Source organism: Marmota monax, unplaced genomic scaffold (genome assembly GCF_021218885.2).
Source record: "Marmota monax isolate L192 unplaced genomic scaffold, Marmota_monax_Labrador192_F-V1.1 WCK01_AAM20220418_F8-fsc00096, whole genome shotgun sequence".
NCBI lineage: Eukaryota > Metazoa > Chordata > Mammalia > Rodentia > Sciuridae > Marmota > Marmota monax.
The window spans coordinates 1,121,564-1,143,553 of NW_026695236.1; the positions used below are offsets into that span (position 1 = coordinate 1,121,564).

The 21,990-nt window shown below is 35.1% G+C and overlaps 1 pseudogene; it reads right to left on the reverse strand.

Annotated features, from left to right (window-relative positions):
- Positions 1-2,142: 2,142 nt before the first annotated feature.
- LOC124089372 (coiled-coil domain-containing protein 39-like) lies at positions 2,143-20,104 on the reverse strand (annotated as a pseudogene).
- Positions 20,105-21,990: the final 1,886 nt, after the last annotated feature.

The following is a 21,990-nucleotide window of genomic DNA, read 5'->3' on the forward strand; positions in this document are numbered from 1 at the left end:
CCATGACCTCATGTATGTCCCTCGCTGAGGACCATCCTAAGCCTTTATTATTTTGAGACAGTGCCTCATTAAGTTGCTCAGTCTGGGCTTGAACATATGATCCTCCTTTTTCAGTGTCCTGAGTAGATAGGATTTTAGCCTGTTATGGTTTGGATATGAAGTGTCTCCCAAAACCTCTTATGTTAATGCAGAAATATTCAGAGGCAAAACAAGGGATTGTGAAAGCTGTAATGTAATTAGTGCATCTGAGTTTGAATGGACTGGGTGGTACCTGTAGGCAGCTAGGGCATGCATAGAGAAGGTGTGTCACTGAGACCATGCCCTAGAAGTGTGTTTCTTCCCTGCAGCCCCTTACCACCTCCTCTGCTTCCTTGCAATCATTTTCCTTCCTTTCCTCTTTGAGGTTCTTCCCCCATGATGTGCTGCCTCACCTTGGACCAGATTAATGGAATTGGCTATCTATGGGCTGAAACTTCTGAAATCAGGAGCTCCAAATAAAGTTTTCTTCCTCTAAGTTGTTCTCATCCATTGTTGCTTTAGTCAGCCTTTATATTACTGTAACCAAAGACCCAACAAGAACAACATAGAGGAGGAGAAATTTATTTGGGGCTCGTGGTTTCAAAGGTCACAGTTTATGGATGGCTGACTTCATAGCTCTGGGATGGAGGTGAGGCGGAACATAATGATGGAAGGGTGTGTCAGAGAAAAGCAACTCAGGACATGCTAATTAGGAAGAAGACAGAGACAGCTCCATTCACCAGGGACAAAATACATAAAAGACATGCCTCTAGCAACCCACCTCCTCCAGCTACATGCCACCTTCTTTAGTTACCACACAGTTAATTCATTCAAGTGGATTAATTTACTAATTAGGTTAAGGCCAATCAATTAACCTATAAATTTTCTTGCATTGTCTCACACATGAGCTTTTAGAGGGCACCACATACCTAAACCATAACAGGTGTTTTGGCCACAGTGACAAAAATAGAGTTAACTAAAACAGGAATTAGTATGGAGAAGCCTAACCTGACTGGGCAGTTCTTAAGCCTATGGAAATGATTTTCAGGAGGAATTTTTAGAAGTTTAGAGATGCAAGCTGGAAAAAAACTTCAAAAAGTTTTTAGCAAAGTTTAATGGCAATTCTGGTGGGAACTCAGAAGATCCTTATGTTGACAAGAATGTGTTGGGTAAACATATAACAGGCAGCAGCACCCCAGAGAAAAACCCCAGCATGGCGTCTAACAACCCTCTTTCTCTTCTTTGTTTCTTTCACTGGCAGGAAACGTTCTGCCTGCGCCAATGTTCAAACCCTGCTGGTGGGAAGCCTTAGCCCCAATTAGAATTAACTTCTTGGGCTCCGGAACTGACATATGGAAGAGCTTGCCAATAAACAGGCGACCTGTTATCTACCTCAGCCCCTGCTACCTCTCTTAGACCTATATAAACACACAGCCTTTTGTAATAAAGCGGACACCTCTTTGGTGATCTGTGTCGTGTGGTGAGGCATCTTCCAGTCTTACAGAATGTGATAAGAATGTTGCTATGTTGATAAGAATGCCGACCATGCTCATGAAGGTTCCAGAGAGAAATGAGGACTTTATTCAGAATTGAACTAAAGGTCACTCATGCTATCATCTGGCAAAGAACTTGATTACATTTTGCCCATGTCTTGAGACTTTGTGTGAAGCTGATTTTAAAAGTGATGGACTAATTAATCTGGTGGAGGAAATTTCAAGACAGTATAGCATTAAGTCAGTGGCATTGATATTGTGATAACTTTTAGCCAGATTTACTGTGAGAACCAGGAGCAGAAAGTAGAACTTAAAGGTTTAAAACCTGTAATTTGGCCAGAAACCTGCCTGTAAAGCTGATGCTAAAGAGGTTATGCTTGTTGAAGATATTATCGCCTCTAACGAGATTCTAAGTCCTTGGCACAGACACAACAAAAAAGATTCCTTGAGGGCATCTCAGGGATTCTCAAGACCATACCCACTACCTCTAGAGTGGAGAAGAGAAAATTTCTTTGAGATGAGATCATGGGGGCACCTTGATCTTACAGGGGACCTAAAAAGTTGTTTCACCATGCTGAACTGCGCAGACACTCAGAGGCCACTTCAGCCTGTGCTGCATTATCCAGAAGGCTCAGGTTTTGTGTGAACTGGCAGCAGAACTTGGCATGTCCACACGGTGCTGGTTGTGAAGCTTCTTGATTTCTGTCTTCCAAAGACCAAGTGTAGACTTTTTCTCTTCTATCAACTTCTTAAGCTCAACACTTTTGGTTTCAAGGACTTGTTTTTCTTCTGAATTAATCTCTTCCTTTAACTATGACATTCTCCATTATACTTGCTGAATGTAAAAATTCTGACCCTACATAATTTCTTGCTCTTTCAAGATTTCAAAATCCTGTCTATCTATCTGATGGTTGAGAAGTTTTAGAGAGGAGTAAATTTCTTCAGTTTCTGAAATGAGAACTTTTCTTTCACTGTCTCAGTCTGTAGCTCTTGAACTTTTTTATATAGCACATTTTCAGTTTGTTCAACTGAGCTTCTGTTGTTTCTCACGAATGTCTGTCTTTTCTTTGGAAATAGTCATCCTTAGGTGACTATCTAAATCACTGAAAGTTCTACTCACAGTGGCTTGAATCTACCTCATTCTGTAGCAGACTTCTACTAGCTTCATGGTGCTAATATTCCATTCTACATTTTAAACTTTATACCCAGCAGCAGAAATTCTCTTCTCATAATCTGTGTTATTCCCAATCTCACTTTCTAGTAACTTCATCTTTTCTTAACCAAAATTTCTTTTCTCTCATTTTATGGTTTACCTCTGTTAATGTCAAGGCAGTTACTTATCTCTTGATCCATCATTTGCATCTGTTATATTGGGTTCTCCAATTGCTGAACAAGTTCTTATCTTACACTGTGAAGCTTACAAAAATCTTGTGCTGTTTATCCTGTTGTAACTGTGCACTTAAGAGTTTCTATAAGTTCATTTTAAAGAATCTTTGTTCCCTGATTACATTTCAAAGTCAGTCTTTCTAATTGCAGGGTCAGTGCACTAACTTTATTATCATCTTGCTGTGAATGTTTCTAAAGAGTGAGGGCATCACTATCTTTAGGAACTGGTTCTTCTATCTAGGCTTCCAATATTTGCTAGTCCCAGTTTATTTGACATTTCAAACCATCCAATTCTGGAGTAGCTTTAAATATGCCATTTTCCTTTTTCTGGATTGAAGCCATCTCATTTTCTAGTTGTTGGATTTCATCCTTCACTTGTACCAATTCTCTTTGAGTAACAGCCTTAAAATGTTCTTTACTTTCAATTTTATGTTTCGTCATTTTGTAAAAAGACTGTAAATGAGAATTCTGGCTTAAAAATTTTTTGAGAGCAAAGTAAGAGAACTTATTAGAGAAATAGAAAGAAAAAAGAACTCCCAAAGGGGGAGGGGTCCAATGAAAGGGATACCTTGCTAACAATTTTAAGGTGAGAAGTCATAATGTTAATTTTATCTTAATAATCACATGTCTGATCTTGCAATTTTGATCTTTCATTCTGGAACTTTAATAAAGTTTTGAAGGCTGGTAAGTCCTAGATCAAGATGCTGGCCAATTTGATTTCTCATGAGCACCCTCTTCCTAGCTTGCAGACAGATGACTTTTTCCTGTGTCTTGCATGGCAAAGGGTTAAAATGTTTTGAAATCTTAAAGGCAGCAACTATATCAGCTTATTTTCAAGGGGGTCAGAAGTTTTTTAGGCAGGAAGAAGTAAGGAAGGAAAGAGGAAGAAAGGATGAGAAGCATAAAATAAAGATGGAAGGCTATAATATAGAAAACTAATTTAAGGAATTCAATTACATGAAAAAGCCAGTCATTAGCAACAAGATAATAAGGTCTGAATTATGTCTAATTAAAAATGCCATTTATCGAGTGTTTGTGTCAGATATTGTATTAGGTACTATTTGTCTCTAATCCATACAATCATTATTTGAGATACCTAATAGTATCTCCATTTAGGAAAAAAAAATACTTAGTAACACTAAGTGACTTTATCAAGGATGCCTAGGCAACTGATATCTAGGATTCAAATTCAGGTCTCTTTGACACAAAACTTCTGTGTGTTTTGAGGTTGATTTACTTGAACTGATAGTACAGGTGACTTTAAATCAGTGTAACCTAGAAAGAACTTCAGTCCTCAGTGTGCGTGAGGGCCAGCCCTAATTCAAATAAATGTCTCATACAAAGTAATTCAGAGTTTAAGATCTATCTAATCTTTGTAATAAAAAACATAAGCCCATGAGATCAACTTGGTCTTTGAGATCAGTGAAATTTTTCCTGTTTATCCTCTTGATGAAAATCAAGTCTGGAATATCTGGTGTTAGTACTCTTGGATTGCAAGTAAAGAAGCCAGATGGAGCTAACTTCTGCATAACAGGACAGAAAATTATACTGGAATAAGGGAATGTTATGGAGTCCCTTGGGAAGAGTTGGACTATAGGCAGGACTGGAAGTGTGTTCTGAAAATAGGAACTACCGAGAACTTAGACAGAAGTCTGTTTCAAATGCCTTCATTTTTCTGTGCACATGCTTCTTTTCTTCCTCCACACTTTTGCTTTCTCTGTTTCCCAATCTATAAAGCCATACACAATACTCCTGACTTTATGTATTTGTTATTTAATTCAGATTAGAGACTACAATGATCAAGTAAAAAAACAGCAGTCTACTTCTGGTTAAAAAACCAGAAAATATATATATATATATATATATATAATTTTTTTCTTGGAAATAAAAAGGCTTCTGGAAGAACCAGTGAAGATCAACTCACAATGGAATGATTATGGAGGAGGCAGTGAGGCAAAGGTAATTAAGGGATCTTTATGAACTAGGCAGACACTCTAAAAGATGTCCACTGCATGAAAAATATCTACAGTGTGCAGCTGAAATAGATATGAGATTTGGAACAACAGATTTAGATTTGTATATTGTCCCATCAAGCCACATAAACTTGCACAGAACATTTAATGTTGATTTAAAAGAAACTCAGATTTATAATTTTTATTTGAAAAACTGTCTTAATATTATAAACCTTAGTCTTAATAATGTCTATGATGCTAGAAAATAGAATATATAATACAGCTACACATAGATGGTGCTAAAATTGATATTTGCCATTATTAGTTCTCTTACATCTTAATTTATTTTGTGTACTCTATGTGCAAAACAAACTCCATTTTCAAAACTACTGTATATAGTCAAAATACCTTGAAAGTTCAACAAAATAAAAGAAATTATGCCATTATCCACAAATATTATTATCTTCTTAAGTCCAATCTTTGTACATTGTGTTCATTTGATAAGCAACTGATTTATTTTCCAGTATTGGATATATTTATTAGTAAAAACTTTGTGGTGTGTTACTGAAAAAAACAAAAGCATTCAACTGTCTTGACACAATTTTTTTGAATTTGTATCTTCCACCTAACCACAGTTTATCTTTTTAAAATCTGATTAATGGTTGTTATTCTGCTCTTTTGAAAGTTTTTTTTTTTCAAGAATCTTGAATTTATAAATGTATCAGGCTACACCTTAGAATTAAAGTGAAATAATGTATATAAACCTAATTGTGGCTTTTTAACAGTCTTGGGCATACGGGCAGTGGAGGGTATATTCCCAAGTGTGTCAGCTGCTTCTGTGTCTCCCAGGGTAACTGCTCATTTGGGCGGCTGCTTCTTGCAAGGCATTTCCATTTTCACACACTCTTGTACCCACAGATTAGGTTAATGAGATAATGGTTACAAATTAAAAACATTTGTACTGTCCTCTTACTGCCTTAAAAAAGTCCCCTCACAAAGACATTAAAAATAACCATGGATTTTTCTCCAAAACCCCCTAAAGAGGAATGAATGTAAGTCTTTGCTGAGGTTCTCCTGCAGGCACTGAGGATTAGATAGCAGCAACGTGAAACCTATAAGCCAGTTGTGTGTCATTATTGCTCCTTAAGTTCACACTGCTGACAGCCATATGCATGGCTTTCTTTAAAACAAAACAAAAACTAAACTCCTACTCTTAGAATTTATACACTTTCTGAAAATTGATTTCCTCTGTATGTACCCTTATTTCCCATCTGTTCACAGAAAATGTTTGTCAGATGCCACATTTCATACAAAGGAAAAAAACAGGAAATTGTGGTAATAATTTAATAATAATGATATTTCTCCTATCATAAAAATAGCCAGCACAATTGAATTTATACTGAAAAAGATCATACTAGATATTTATTATGTCAGATTTGAGAGATGTTAAACATGTTTAATATCATAAATAGAATATAACAAAATGCAGTCCAACTCAGGTCTCTATCATTCAAAACTTACATTTTCAGTCACGATATTGTCATTCATACTTTAAGCACATCACAATGGGCCCTTTGGCCCTGTCTTTAGGTCATGAAGTTGGGTACATGGATACACTGAATAGAGGAATGCTTCCACATCATGAAAGATAATAATAATGTAACTGTAAATGAAATAAACTACGAAAGTATCAGAAGTTTTTGCCACTAAATCCAGAACAAGTGAATCTTCAACACTGTGTTGTTTTAGAAGTAAAAAAAGAAACATGACACTACATCTACACTTGAGGATAATAGAGGACTCAAATGATTCTTAGTAGACATTACTGGTACATGTGAGTTGTTAAAACATGTGAACCTTTAATAAAATATTATCAAATGAAATCAAACAATTTATAAAATTCCAATATATCATGCTCAAATGTTATCTTAGAAATTCAAGGTTGATTTAACACTTAAAATCTGTTAACATAATTCACCAAATCAACAAAATAACAAAGAAAAATATGATCATTTCCAGTCAATTAGAGTTTTTGTTATTGCAAGTTAGAAAATATATGGAGCCACTAGCTGACTTAAGATAGATTCAAAGATCTAATAAGTTAACATATAAAATCATAAGCTATGTAAAGAACATATAGAATCATCAGCTAAATTGTGAGTGGTCAGCATGCTTGTTGCTATAAAAGCACTGAAAAAAGTATTATCAAAGTTTGAAAAAAAAAAGGCTAGTACACCATTAGCAGAGGATGAAAAGTTCAGGAAGAAACTGATACAGTGTACTGGAAGTACATACATTATTACTGCTATGTTGGACACTGCTATATTCAACACTGCTATGTTGGCATGTAAAAATTGTCAAAATTCCTGTACTCAGAGAATTGTATATAGGATTTATACTTTGTGTACTGATGAATTATGGCAAAATAATTTCCACATAGAAAATTGAAAGTTAGAAACAGGACTTGCTGGATTGGAAAATAAAATGGCTTCTCACCCCCACTCCCACCCCCAAAATATGATCATTTCAACAGATGAAGAAAGAATAGTTGACAAAAATTCAATCTCTATTCATGTTTAAAAATCTCTTTACACAATTATGATCAACAAAGAACATTTTTACCAAGATAAAGGGTGTCTAGAAAAATCCCAGCACTTTCATCCTACATAATGGTAAAACACTATTGAACGTGTTCTTCCTAAGACCAAGGACAAGGTGGGATGCCCCTTCTCAAACCTTCACCCAAAGGCTCCTGTGTTAAAGATAGTTCAACAATTTATTGGCTATCTTAGTGGATTAAGAAAGGAAATAGAAATGTGAAGTATAGTAAATGAAAAGAAAAATACTTTAATTTGCATCTGATGTGCTTATCTACAAAATCAATAATATTTCTACAAAATAAAAATAACTTATAGAACACACTTTTCTTTTTAAATTAAGTTCATTTTTTTCAATAGAGATTAAAATATTGTGCATATTAATGGAGTACCATATGATGTTTTGTTACTTGTATACATTATGCAATCAGTTTAAGCATATATTTCTCCTCAAATGTTTATTTATTATAAGGAGAGAACATTGGAAATCCTTCCTTCTAGTTTTTTGAGATCTACAGTGTGTAGTTGCTATCTTCAGTCCCCTCTCTGTGCAGTAGCACACCAGAACATCCTATTCCTAACTGTGGCTTAGTGCCATTTGCTATGATTTGGAAGAGTCACCCAAAGGCTCCTGTGTTAAAGGCATAGTTCTTGTCCTTGGCACCATTTGGAGATGTAGCCTTTAAAAGGTGGAGCTCAGTGGGAGTTTTTCTGGTGCTGGAGGTATGCCTTTACCAGGACATTAGGACCCCAGCCCCATCCTGTCTGTCTCTTTACTTCCAGTATTCCCGGTAATGAGCAGCCCTACTCTACTATGTGCTCTTCAACAGGATGTGCTGTTTCACCACAGGCACCAACGCAAGCAGGACTAACTGAATGTGGACTGAAACCTCTGAAACCATGAGCTCAAATAAACATCTCTCTTTATAAGTTTATTATTTCAGGTATTTGTAACAGTAACAGAAAGCCAACGAACACATTAATTAGCCTTTTCCCATTCCTTACTCCCCTCCACTTTCCCCAGCCTGTGGTGGCCACCACATTAAGAATAACTTTGTTAATTATTTATTTTAAATTTTATTCTAATTTGTTATATATGACAGCAGAATGCATTATAATTCACATTACACATACAGAACAATTTTTCACATCTCTGGTTGTACACAAAGTATATTCACACCATTCATGTCTTTATACATGTATTTGGGGTAATGATGTCCTCCTTCCCCTCCCTTCCCCTCCCTACACTTTGCCATATCTAGAGTTCGTTTAATCTTCCCATGCTCCCCCTCCCAACCCCACTATGAATCAGCCTCCTTATATCAGAGAAAACATTCAACATTTGTTTTTTTGGGATTGACTAACTTCACTTAGCATTATATTCTTCAACTCCATCTATTTATATGTTATTTTTTACTCTCCTTTATTGCTGAGTAAAATTCCACTGTGTATATATACCACATTTTCTTTATCCATTCATCTACTGAAGGGCATCTAGGTTGATTCCACATTCTAGCCATTGTGAATTGTGATGCTATAAACATTGATGTGGCCGTGTCCCTGTAGTATGCTGTTTTTAAGTCCTTTGAGTATAGACCAAGGAGTGGGATAACTGGGTCAAAAAATGGTTCCATTCTCAGTTTTCCAAGGAATATCCATTCTGCTTTCCAGATTGGCTGCATCAATTTGTAGTTCCACCAGCAGTGTATGAGTATACCTCTTTCCCCACATCCTCTCCAAAACTTTCTGTTGTTTGTGTTCTTACTAGCTGTCATTCTGACTGGAGTGAAATGAAATCTTAGAGTAGTTTTGATTTGCATTTTTCTAATTGCTAGAGATGATGAACTTTTATATATATATATATATATATATATATATATATATATATATATATATATATATATATTTGTTGATTGATTGTTTAACACCTTCTGAGAAATGTCTGTTCAGTTCCTTGGCTCATTTATTGATTGGGTTATTTTTTTTATTTTGTGTGTGTGTGTGTGTTTAGCTTTTTAAGTTCTTTATATACCCTAGAGATTAGCGCTCTATCTGAAGTGCAATTGGTAAAAATTTTCTCCCAAGCTATAGCCTCTCTAGTTTACCTCACTGATTGTTTCTTTTGCTGAGAAGAAGCTTTTTAATATGTATTCATCCCATTTATTAATTCTTGATTTTAATTCTTGTGCTATAGGATATTAAGAAAGTTGGGGCCTAATCCAATATGATGGAGATTTGGGCCTACTTTTTATTCTGTTAGATGTAGGGTCTCTGGTTTAATTCCTAGGTTCTTGATCCACTTTCAGTTTAGTTTTGTGCATGGTGAGAGAAAGGGGTTTAATTTCATTTTGTTGCATATGGATTTCCAGTTTTCCCAGCATGATTTGAAGAGGCTATCTTTTCTCTAATCCGTGTTTTTGGCACCTTTGTTTAATATAAGATAACTGTGATTATGAGGGTTAGTCTCTGTGTCCTCTATTCTGTACCATTGATCTACCAGTCTGTTTTGGTGCCAATACCATGCCGTCTTTGTTACTATTGCTCTGTAGTATAGTTTGAGGTCTTGTATTGTGATGCCATCTGCTTTACTCTTCTTGCTAAGGATTAGTTTAGCTATTCTGTGTATCTTATTTTTCCTTTTTTTTTTTTTTGCTATTTCTATGAAGAATGTCATTGGGATTTTGATTGGAATTGTAGTAAATCAGTATAATGCTTTTGGTAATATGCTCATTTTGACAATATTATTTCTGCCTATCCAAGAACAAGGGAAACCTTTCTTTTTTAAGGTCTTCTTTAATTTCTTTCTTTAGGGATCTGTAGTTTTTGTTGTAGAGGTCTTTCACATCTTTTGTTAGATTGATTCCCAAATATTTTATTTTATTTTTGAGGCTATTGTAATTTGGGTAATTTTCCTCATTTCCCTTCCAGAGGATTTGTCACTGATATATAAAAATACCTTTGATTTATGGGTGTTGATTTTGTATCCTGCTACTTTGATGAATCTATTTACTAGTTCTAGAATTTTTCCGGTGAAATTTTTTGGGTCTTCTAGGTATAGAATCATATCCTCAGCAAATAGTGCTAATTTGAGTTCTTCTTTTCCTATCTATATCCCTTTAATTACTTTCATCTGTCTAATTTCTCTGGTCAGTGTTTCAAGAACTATGTTAAATAGAAGTGGTCAAAGAGGGCATCCCTGTCTTGTTGTAGGTTTTAGAGGGAATGCTTTCAGTTTTCCTCTATTTAGAATGATGTTGGCCTGGGGCTTAGCATAGATAGCTTTCACAATGCTGAGATATGTTCCTGTTATTTCTAGTTTTTCTAGTGTTTTGAACATGAAGTGGTGCTATATTTTGTCAAGTGCTTTTACTGCATCTATTGAGATGATCATATGGTTTTTATCATTAAGTCTATTGTAGTGATGAATTACATTTGTTGTTTTCTGTGTGTTGAATCAACCTTTCCTCCCTGGGATGAACCCCACTTGATCATGGTGCATGATCTTTTTGATATGTTGTTGTATTCGATTTGCCAGAATTTTATTGAGAATTTTTGCATCTGTATTCATTAGAGATATTGGTCTGAAGTTTTCTTTCCTTGATGTATCTTTGCCTGGTTTTGGAATCAGGGTGATATTGGCCTCATAGAATGAGTTTGGAAATGCTCCCACTTTTTCTATTTTTTGAAATAAATTGAAAAGTATTGGTATTAGTTCTTCTTTAAAGGTTTTGTAGAACTCAGTTGTGTATCCATCTGGTTCTGGGCATTTCTTTGTTGGTAGGCTTCTGATGGTGTCTTCTATTTCATCGCTTGAAATTGTTCTGTTTAAATTGTGTATATCTTCCTGATCCAATTTGGGCAAATCATACGACTCTAGAAATTTGTCAATGTTTTCAATATTTTCTATTTTATTGGAGTATAAGTTTTCAAAATAATTTCTAATTATCTTCTGTATTTCTGAAGTGTCTGTTGTGGTATTTCCTTTCTCATCATGTATGTTAGTAATTTGAGTTTTCTCTCTCCTTCTTTTCATTAGCATGGCTAAATAAACAAAAATGGTCTGTCAATTTTATTTATTTTTTCAAAGAACCAACATTTTGTTCCGCCAATTTTTCCAATTGTTTCTTTTGTTTCAATTTCACTGATTTCAGCTCTGATTTTAATTATTTCCTGTCTTCTACTGCTTTTGGTGTTGATTTGTTCTTCCTTTTTCTAGAGCTTTGAGATATAATGTTCAGTCATTTATTTATTGACTTTTTCTTCTTTTAAGGTGTGAATTCCATGCAAGGAACTCTCCTCTTAGTACTGCCTTTATAGTGTTCCAGAGATTTTGATACATTTCCCCTCTAAGAATTTTTTAATCTCCTCCTTGAAGTCTTTTTTTTTTTTTTTAAATATATTTTATTTACATTTTTTAGTTCTCGGCAGACACAACATATTTGTTTGTATGTGGTGCTGAGGATCGAACCCGGGCTGCACGCCTGCCAGGGGAGCGCGCTACCCTTGAGCCATATCCCCAGCCCCGTCCTTGAAGTCTTTTGCAACCCCTTGTTCATTCAGTAGCATGATATTTAGTCTCCAGGTGTTGAAGTGGATTTTATTTCTTATTTTATCATTGATTTATAATTTCATTACATTATAATCTGATAGAATGCAGGGTAGTATCTCTACTTTTTCACATTTGCTAAGAGTTGCTTTGCAGCATAATATATGGTCTATTTTAGAGAAGGACCCATGTGCTGCTGAGAAGGAATTGTATTTATTCATTGAAGGATGAAATATTCTATGTATGTCAGTTAAGTCTAAGTTATTGATTGTATTATTGAATTGTATAATTTCTTTTTTCAGCTTTTGTTTGGATGATCTATCTAGTGGTAAAAGAGGTATATTATAATCACACACAATTATTGTGTTGTGGTCTATTTGACTCTTGAACTTGAAAAGAGTTTGTTTGATGAACATAGATGCTTCATTTTGGGGGCATATAAATTTATTATTGTTATGTCTTATTGATGAATGTTTCCCTTAAGCAGTTTGAAATATCCTTCTTTATCCCTTTTGATTAACTTTGGATTTAAGTCTACTTTATTTGATATGAAGATGGAAACCCCTGCTCTCTTCCACAGTCCATGTGAGTGGTATAATTTTCCCAACCTTTCATCTTTGGTCTGTGGATGTCTTTTCCCATGGGATGAATCACTTGGAGACAGCATATTGATGGGTCTTTTTAAAATTCAATCTGCCAGTCATGTCTTTTGATTGGGGAGTATAGGGCATTAACATTTAGGGTTATTATTGAGACGTGGTTTGTATTTCCAGTCATTTTTGTTTATTTTTGGTATTTAACTTGACTTGGTTTCTCTTTCAATTAGTTTTTCCTTTGAGTAATATCTCCCTTTGCTGATTTTCATTGTTGTTTTTTAATTCCTCTGTATAGAATATTTTACTGAGGATGTTCTGTAGTGCAGGTTTTCATGGTGTAAATTCTTTTAACTTTTGTTTATCGTGGAAGGTCTTTTATTTCATCATCAAACCTAAAGCTTAATTTTTCTGGATATAATATTATTGGTTGGCATCCATTTTCTTTTAGATCTTGATATATGTTTTTCTAGGATCTTCTAACAATCAGGGTCTGAGTTGAAAAATCTGCACATAATCTATTTGGTTTTCCCCTATATGTAATCTGATTCCTTTCTCTTGTGGCTTTTAATATTCTCTCTTTATTCTGTATGTTACGCATTTTCATTATAATGTTCCTTGATGTGGATCTGTTGTGATTTTTTTAATATTTGCGTCCTATAAGCCTCTTGAATTTGGTTTTCCAATTTATTCTTCATGTCTGGAAAATTTTCTGATATTATTTCATTGAATAGATTGCTCATTACTTTGGTTTGGAACCCTATTCCTTTCTCTATCACAATAACTCTTAAATTGGTCTTTTTTTGCTATCCCATATTTCTTGAATGTTCTGCTCATAGTTTCTTGCCATTTTCACTGTGTGGTCTATGTTCTTTTCAAGATTATATATTTTGTCTTAATTGTATGAAGACCTGTCTTTTAATTTGGTTTATTGTTTCTTTCATTTCAAGGATATCTGTTTTTTTTTTTTTTTTTTTTTTTAGAAACTCTATCTCCCTATTGAGGTAATCTTTTGCTTCCTGTATTTGTTTATGCAGCTCTTTGTCAAAATGATCTTTTGCTGCCTATATTTGCTCTCTTATATCATCCTTTAATTCACCAGATATTTTAATTGAGTACATCCTGAACTCTTTCTCTGTAATTTCTTATGCTGTGCTGATCATAGATTCTAATAATGTGGCATCTTGATTTGTTTGGGGGCACTTTCTTTCCTTGCCTTTTCATATTGCGTGTGTGTCTTCCCTTCTAGCTCTGTGGATCAGAGGTGTTACCATTTTTACCTGATAGGCTTATAGTGCCCCTGTAGGGATCCAATACATCTCCTTTGAGGTGAAGGACAATGTTATCAGATCCAATACAAACAATATACACCCTAAAAACAAATGTTTGCTATTAAGTCATTTATAGTTTGGTCACAATGTGCAGAAATGGTGAATTTAATTATTATCTATTATATATTCAGTAGGTTTGTAAAAGGGTTTACAGTTTCTGATGTGGACAAAGAACTGGGGGTGAGGAGAAGGATGATATATGCTGAGGAGGTAGGAGGTGAGGATATAGAGTTGTTATATCTTATGAAGTGAGAAAGAGAAATCTAAAGAAAATTAGTAGCAGGAGAAGGGAGAGGAAGTAATTTTGGGTAGAGAAGTGGGAAGACAGTAAAGTACATAAAACAAACACACATATATATTAAGAAACATTTAAAAAATGTTGAAATAGTAGAAATTGGGGGGGGAAAAGAATATACAACACAACTGTAATACACTATTTAGACGTCCCAATCCTCAAAATCCTAATTCATACAAAGTACATGATTTCACATATATTGGGGATGTGAGGGCAGGAGAATAGAGAGGGAGATGGAAAAAAAAATCTTGAAGGAAGAAGCAGGGATTGTATTGATTAGAGATCAGTATCATTCCTGCTTCCCTTCTCATTCAGTAGGTGGGTCATTTGTTAGCTGTTATCTCTGCCTTCAGGATGCTGAAGGTGACCAGGGTGTCACTGTGCCAGGGTAGTGGCTGCTGCGGAGAGGGGGGAGTTAAAAAATGTGTACCTGGCCAGGCAGAGTCCCAAAACTGGGAGTTTCCCCCTACTGAAGAGTGTAATGAAGATGACCCAAGATGGAGGTGCTATGGAGTATTGGGTCGAGTGAGAGAGCCAAGCTATGGGCTTGGGCAATGAGTCCAGAGACAAGCTCTGTGGCTTGCAGTGTGTGGCTGTCAGCTGACTTCAGAACCTGTGTGAAGTTCTCAGGTGCAAGCAGGCTACTGTGCGTAGGGGACTATCTGTGCTGCTGCAGAATCCCAAGATGGCAGCAATCAATGGTTCTCCATGTTGGTAGATGGGGGTCCACTTGGGAGTGGCAGCCAGAATTCTGGCAAGTGGAACACTGCCAGATGTCCTGTGTGGGAGTGGTGTCAGTGATTTCTGCTCAGGTGAGTGGCCGAAAGGTCTGCCTGGGTGCTGATGGTCCTACTCGAGTACCCAGTAGTCTTGCGTAGGTGAGTATTTGGGACACCTACTCTGACGCTAAGGCCTAAAGGCCTGGATGGACACAGTGACTGTGATTCCTATGCAGGAGCAGGAATATGGCTCGCAGAGAAGCAGTATTCTCACGACTTGAGTCAGGTCATGGAGTGACACAGAATGCTGCCTCCCTCTAGCCTGCCATCTTGGATCGCCAGAACAACTTTTTTAGATTCCACATATGAGCAAGGCCATTCAGTTACTGGTATTCCTGACTGGCTTATTCCACTAGTCTCCAGTTCCATCTGTTATGAATGATAGGGGTTCTTTCTTTTTAATGGCTGCATAGTATTCCCAAGTATGTAAGTACTACATTTTCTTTATCCATCCAACATTTTATGATTACTTAAGTTTATTTCAATTTCTTGGTTATTGTGAACAGTGCTGCAGTGAATGTGGGAGTTCTGGTATCTCTTTGGTATGTTTCTTCAAATTTCTTTGGATATATACCCGGGAATGGAGTTACTAGTGTATGGTAGTTCTATTTTTAATTTTTTGTGGAACTATATTCAGTAGTGGCTATGTTAATTTTTATTCTCATCAATAGTATACAAGGGTTCATTTTTCCTTGCATCCTCAGCAGCATTTGTTAATTTCTTATTTTCTTGACAATAGCCATTCTTACCAGAGTGGGGTAATACTTTTTTGGAGTTTTGACTTGCATTTCCCTGGTGATTAGCAATTGTTGTCTCAGAATAAAAAAATAAAAAGGATTGGGTATGTGATGACTCAATGTTTAAGTGCCCCTATGTTCAACCTCTGTACCAAAGATTAAACAAACAAACAAAAAAAACAGACATTCCTATTACTAACTTGGATCAACTTGATAATTTTCATAACTATACAGTAAATAGTGCTTCATTATATTTTTAAAGTCAATAGACATTTAAAACACTTTAATTGATATTATCAAGTTTAGAATTTATGAAGAATAATGGAGTCTACTGAAAATATGCAATTACAAAAAAAATGTGAAAAGTGTATATTCATATTAAAAAAACAAAACAAAACAGAAAATGAGAATCCCTACCCTACCTCCTCACCCAAACCCCAAAGCTTCCTTGGCCTGGGGACAATCCATTCTCCCTTGATCTCTGGCCACAGAGAACTACTAATTTGTTTTTTATCACTGTAGATGACCTTGAATTTTCTGCATATTTATGTAAAGGAGATCACACTCTAATTTGGATCTACTTCCTGTTTTCCAATGCAATGATATTGTCAGTGAAGCTGCTGGAAACATTCATATGCAGTTTTTTAGTGTGCACATATGTTTTCATTTATGTTATATAACTAGCATGGAATGTGGGATGAGAAATTCTTTAAACTTAACCTCCATGGAGGGGGAAAAATAGAGACAAACACTCAAACAATAAGTAGTTAAATGACAAAGCCTGCTTATGATCTTCTATTCAAGCAAAGAATTGAGACTTAGAAGTCATCTTTAACTCATCTGCATGACACTTTCTCCTCAGAGAACCTTGTTTTATACCATCTCATTATTGTCTTTTTTCTCATTGTTGGGCTCTTTGGTTTTGCCTTATAGTCTTCCTTGTAGTTATCAATATATTTGCCACTTAGGATTTCTATATTTTTCCATCTATTCTGGGAAACATGTAGCTTAGTTCAGTTTGTTGGAAGTGAAATTAACATAAAGACATGAAATTTGGAGTGAACCAAGAACACAACTGAAAGGGCTAACTCATTTTATTCTTTGGACGACTGCTTTTTCCTAACTATAAGATAACTGTAGTTGCCTGACAAGCACTCTGCAATGAATTTCAGATAAAATATTATGGACTAATTCTAATCTCCATAGAAGATATTATTATATTTTTTTAAAAAATAAAAGTTGAATTCCACTTGGTGGAAAACCATTTTAAAACTCTTTGAATCAATTTCCCAAGCATTTTCAAAAGTCCTCATTTGAAACTCCAATGATTTTCTTATTAGTGTTTGGAAATTTTCAGCATCTTCATATCACATTTTACTTATAGAATTTAAACTGTTCTTTTACTTCTTGAATTCTTGTTTGTATTTTTTGATGGGATGAGTGATATATATCTTTGAATATAGTTTCTATATCTTTTGTTTTGGTAAGATTATATGTTGAAATGGTATTGAATGTTAGATGTTTAGGGTAATTATTAGTTTGTTTTTTTTAAATTCAGTAAATGTTTATCAAACACTGACATGATATTATATATTTTCTACATATATTATGTAGAAATACAATACCTACAGGTAGAAACACTTTAAGGATTTTTGCAAATTTTAACTCAACACATTGAGCACAATAACTACAGTACATATCACATTATATAAACAGAATCATTATTTTATGTTGGAGAAGCTATCTCTCTTGCTTCCTGACCACAAAGATACAGACCCAGGCCTGGCCAATCATCACAATCCACCTTATCCTTCACAATGCTTGGTCCAAGTAATGAACAATAAAAGGTTAGCATAGAACTCTTTTTGTATCTCTGCTGTATCCATGTTGGAGACAGAGAGGGAGAGAGAGAGAGAGAGAGAGAGAGAGAGAGAGAGAGAGAGAGAGAGAGAGAGAGAGAGAGAATATGATGCTTTTTCATCTATTTGCATTGTTAAAGAGGTGACACTTGGTCTGTGGGTAACAGAAAATAATTAGGTCAACACTAAGAGAGAAGCAGATGTGAGAGACAGCAAGAGAACCTGATATACCACTGAAGCCTTTGACAACAGATGTTAGATACTGAAAGACACACCCTTAAACTCCCCACATGTGTAAGCTAAGGTGGTCTTGCTCCTCACTGCAGGATTCAATGAGTGACACTGATCTTTCTGGAATGCTTCTCTTTCTCTTAGGAATTCCAGCTAATATGTCATAGTTTTCTGGAGGATGTCTTGATTGTTTTGGTTGGAGAAAATTTCAAGTTCTTTTAAAATGATAAAATAATTATTGAAATCTCAAAGCAATTTCATATTCATGATGTCATCACTTCTTGTGTCACTTTTTACTTACTATCCAGTACCTCATTTATTTTTCCTTTCTATCAAAACTATAATAACCTGGAAGCCATAGGTAGTTTTGTTGCATCTGGGAAGTCCATTAACATTGTGCCAGCACTGGTGAGTACTTTTCTGCTACATCATAAAATTGCAGAGAGCACCACAAGGCGAGACAGAGCAAGTGAGCTAGCTCAGATATCTCTTCTTGTTTTATAAAGCCACTAATATCACCATGGGGCTCTATCCTCAGGCCTTATCTACTTCTAGTTACCTGCAGAAGATCCTACCTCTGAATACCAATAGCATATGAATTTGGGATTAAGATTTCAAGAAGAGTTTCATACAAATGGCTAATAACCACATGAAAACCACATGGTGACTACCATGATATACATTAGATAAATCAAATGAGATACCACTTCTTTTTCATTAGCATGGTTATAATAAAAAAGTTAATTAATTAGAGTCAGAGAGGATGTGGAGAAATTAGAAGCTTCATGTATCCCTGATGGAAAGGTAAGATGGTACAGGTGCTTTAGAAGTAGTTTGAAAATAGTTTGCAGTTCCTTGGAATGTTAAACACAGTACATGACTCAGAAAGTTCTCGCTAGGATTTTTCATTAATTTTGGGACCTTCAGAGTCATGAATATTTCAAAGATTTATTCCACTTCTTTCTTTAAGTCTCCATCTGTCATTCTTATTTTTTATTTTTAAACCTCTTGTAATTGTCACTGATTCTCTCCCTGGCTGTGTATAGTCTATGGTGTTTTTGGTTTCTAGCATTTCTTTTTAATTTTTTTTTTCAGAGCTTTTGTCTCCTGGTTATGTTTCCCTATAATTCTCATATGTTGTCCACTTTTTCCATTCGAGCCGTTAGTACACTAATCGTAGTTAGTACACTAATCCAGGTCTGATAATTCCGACATATCTGCCATACCTGAGTCTGGTTCTAATATTTACTCTGTTTTTTTCAAACTGTGTTTTCTATTTTTTGAAATGTTTGATAATTTTTGTTGAAAGCCTGACATCATAATGCATTGGGTTAAAGAAACTGAGTTAAATAGAGTTGGGCTGTGTTTAGAGTGTGCTTTATCTGTAGGGTTTGGAGGCTAACACTTTCCAGCTCTTGTCTCTCTGTTGGCTTTGGGGTTCCCTAGATACTTCTTAAATGAACTCTGAGGCATACAGGTTTTTTGGTTGTATTCACTATTATTATACAGGAGCCCTGTTGATGGGGGTGGTAAGTGACCAGAAGAGTGTAAGCATTCAGAGCCCTGTGATTGGGTTTGTTTTTATTGCACCTGTGCCCTTGTGCTGTAGCCTCTATAAACCTTCTGTCTCTTTACTTTCTCTACTCTGCTTAGAAAATAGCTCTGGGGGGCCCACACTGTGCAGGCTGTTCTTCCACATATCCCTCCCCAACCAGGGTGAACCACTGGTAAAATCACATCTGGTTAAGCTTTGGAGAAGTAATTTCATTTGAGCTTGGATCTTGTTAAGAACAGAATGCTCTGAGTGTACTTCAAAACTGTTGCTTTTGTTCTACCCTGGATCTGGTTCTTTTCTTTATTTTTTATTTTTTTATTAGTTGCTCAAAACATTACAATGATCTTGACATATCATATATCATACATTTGATTCAAATGGGGTATGAATTCTTATTTTTCCCACTTGTACAAATTGCAGGATCACATTGGTTATACAGCCACGTTTATATATATTGCCATACTAGTGTCTGTTGTATTCTGCTGCCCTTCCTATTCCTCCCTCCCCTCCACTCCCCTCTCATCACCTCTCTCTACCCCATCTACTGTAACTCATTTCTCTCTCTTTTTTTATTTTATCTTTTATTTATTTATTTTTTATTAGTTGCTCAAAACATTACAAGTGGATCTGGTTCTTATAGACTTCAGTAGACGTCTTATAGACTTCAGGAGTTTCTACTCCTCCAAGTTGGAATTCTCTATATCTGCCTATCTCTCCAATTTTGGGGACCATGGTTTGCCTTGTTCTCTTAGTTCTCTGATGGATCTAAGAAGAAATGTTGATTTTCAGGTTGTTCAGGTTTTTTTTTTTTTCTGGCTATGTGGGTGGAAATGATAACTTCTATGTTCCTTACATGCTGGATTGGAAACTGAAAATATCACTTCAGGTTTATTCTGAACAGAACAAAAACAACAAAATACATTCTGCACAAAAATGTATACATGAATGTATATAGGAGTATATGTATAATAATCCCAAAGTGGGAAGAAACCCAAATATCCACCAAATGATGATGGGTAAGTAAGTGGGCTATCTATGCAGTGCAACAATTGGTGGTGAGAAGAAGGAGGTGCTGACCCATGCTGTGATTGGATAAAATTTCACTTCTCTAAATAAAAGACACCAGTCACAAAGAACAGATATTGGATGGTTCCTTTTATATGAAATGTGCAGAATAGGTAAAAAGTAGAAAAGTGTTTGCCTGGGTAAAATGATGTTCAGAGATGGGGAGTGACTACTAATGTATAAGGGGTTTCTTTTTGGATTAGTGATAAAAATTGAAATTAGAATATGGTAATTATTGCACATCTCTATGAACATATTGAACCACTGAATTATATTTTAAGCCATTGAATTTTACGGTATGTGAATTATTTTCAATAAAAATTTAAAAATTTAAGAAATGAAAGAAAATCCCTAATGATTTCTTGGAGTTAAGGTAGATGAAGTGTTTATTAGAAAGAGACAGAAGGAAACAGTATATATTATAAATATCCTGGGAATATTTTAATTGTGGTAGCAGTTTCTTGGGTAGATACATTCATCAAAATTTATTTAGTTTTATTATTAAAATGGATACAGTTTATTGAATATAAATTACACTACCATAAGTATGATTTTTAAGTGATATTAGTAGCAGGGGGAAAAAAACTGAATCTGTTGAGAGAGACATGGGTTTTTATCATGGTTTCCTGGCATCTTCATTAAGTGATCTTGTTGAGTGTATTACCTATCCAATCTGAACTTATTTTCACCTTCATAAAAATAGGGATATTATATGCATTATAGTTTTGTCATAAAGTGCCTTACTTATTTTATGTCAGATAGGAAGAAAATATATATTGTATTTTTTTCTAAGAAGTCATTTTTATTTCAGGGCAATTGAGTTTTAACCAGCATCCAAATAATTAAAATTAAGATCTTTAATCTGAGGTTCTGATTTAAAATGAAATGCTTTAACATTTTAATAACTGGGAATGCATGGAATTTTTCTGATTACTATCATAAATCCCATATTCTTCAGAAAATATGTAATTGAGTTATTGTAACTATTATCAGTACCTTTACCATGACTTCACAGTGATATTCTTACCAAGAAGTTTTTCTATTTTCCATATATGTTGACTAATGGATTTATTAATTTTTTAAAAAGCCCACAAAATATCATAGTCAAGTTTGAATAGCACTAATACAAGTTGTTATACTGAGAGATCTGTAAAGGTCTTGATCTCTTGGGTAAGGAAACTAATGAAAAATACCCTGATCAGTAACTTTATATGTAGTAGGTTAATATGTGGTACCACCTCTGCCTTGTGCATCACCAAGATAACCTACACCTTGTAACAATTATCTGTACACGCTGTATGGAATAATGGAAGATGCTAGGAAGATAGAAAAGATGTAGGAATACAATCCCATACAATCCACAGAGACAAGGCATAGTTAAAAGAGCTCATCAAACTATTAAAATGTACTTATTAAAGCAAAAAGAGGGAATTGGGAAGGGGTATATACCCCCCAAAGATAAACTTAAAATAACCCTTTTTACTCTAAATTTTTAAATTTGGATTCATCAGGGCTTAGTGTTGTGGAAAGGCATATGTGTCCAAAAAATGTAC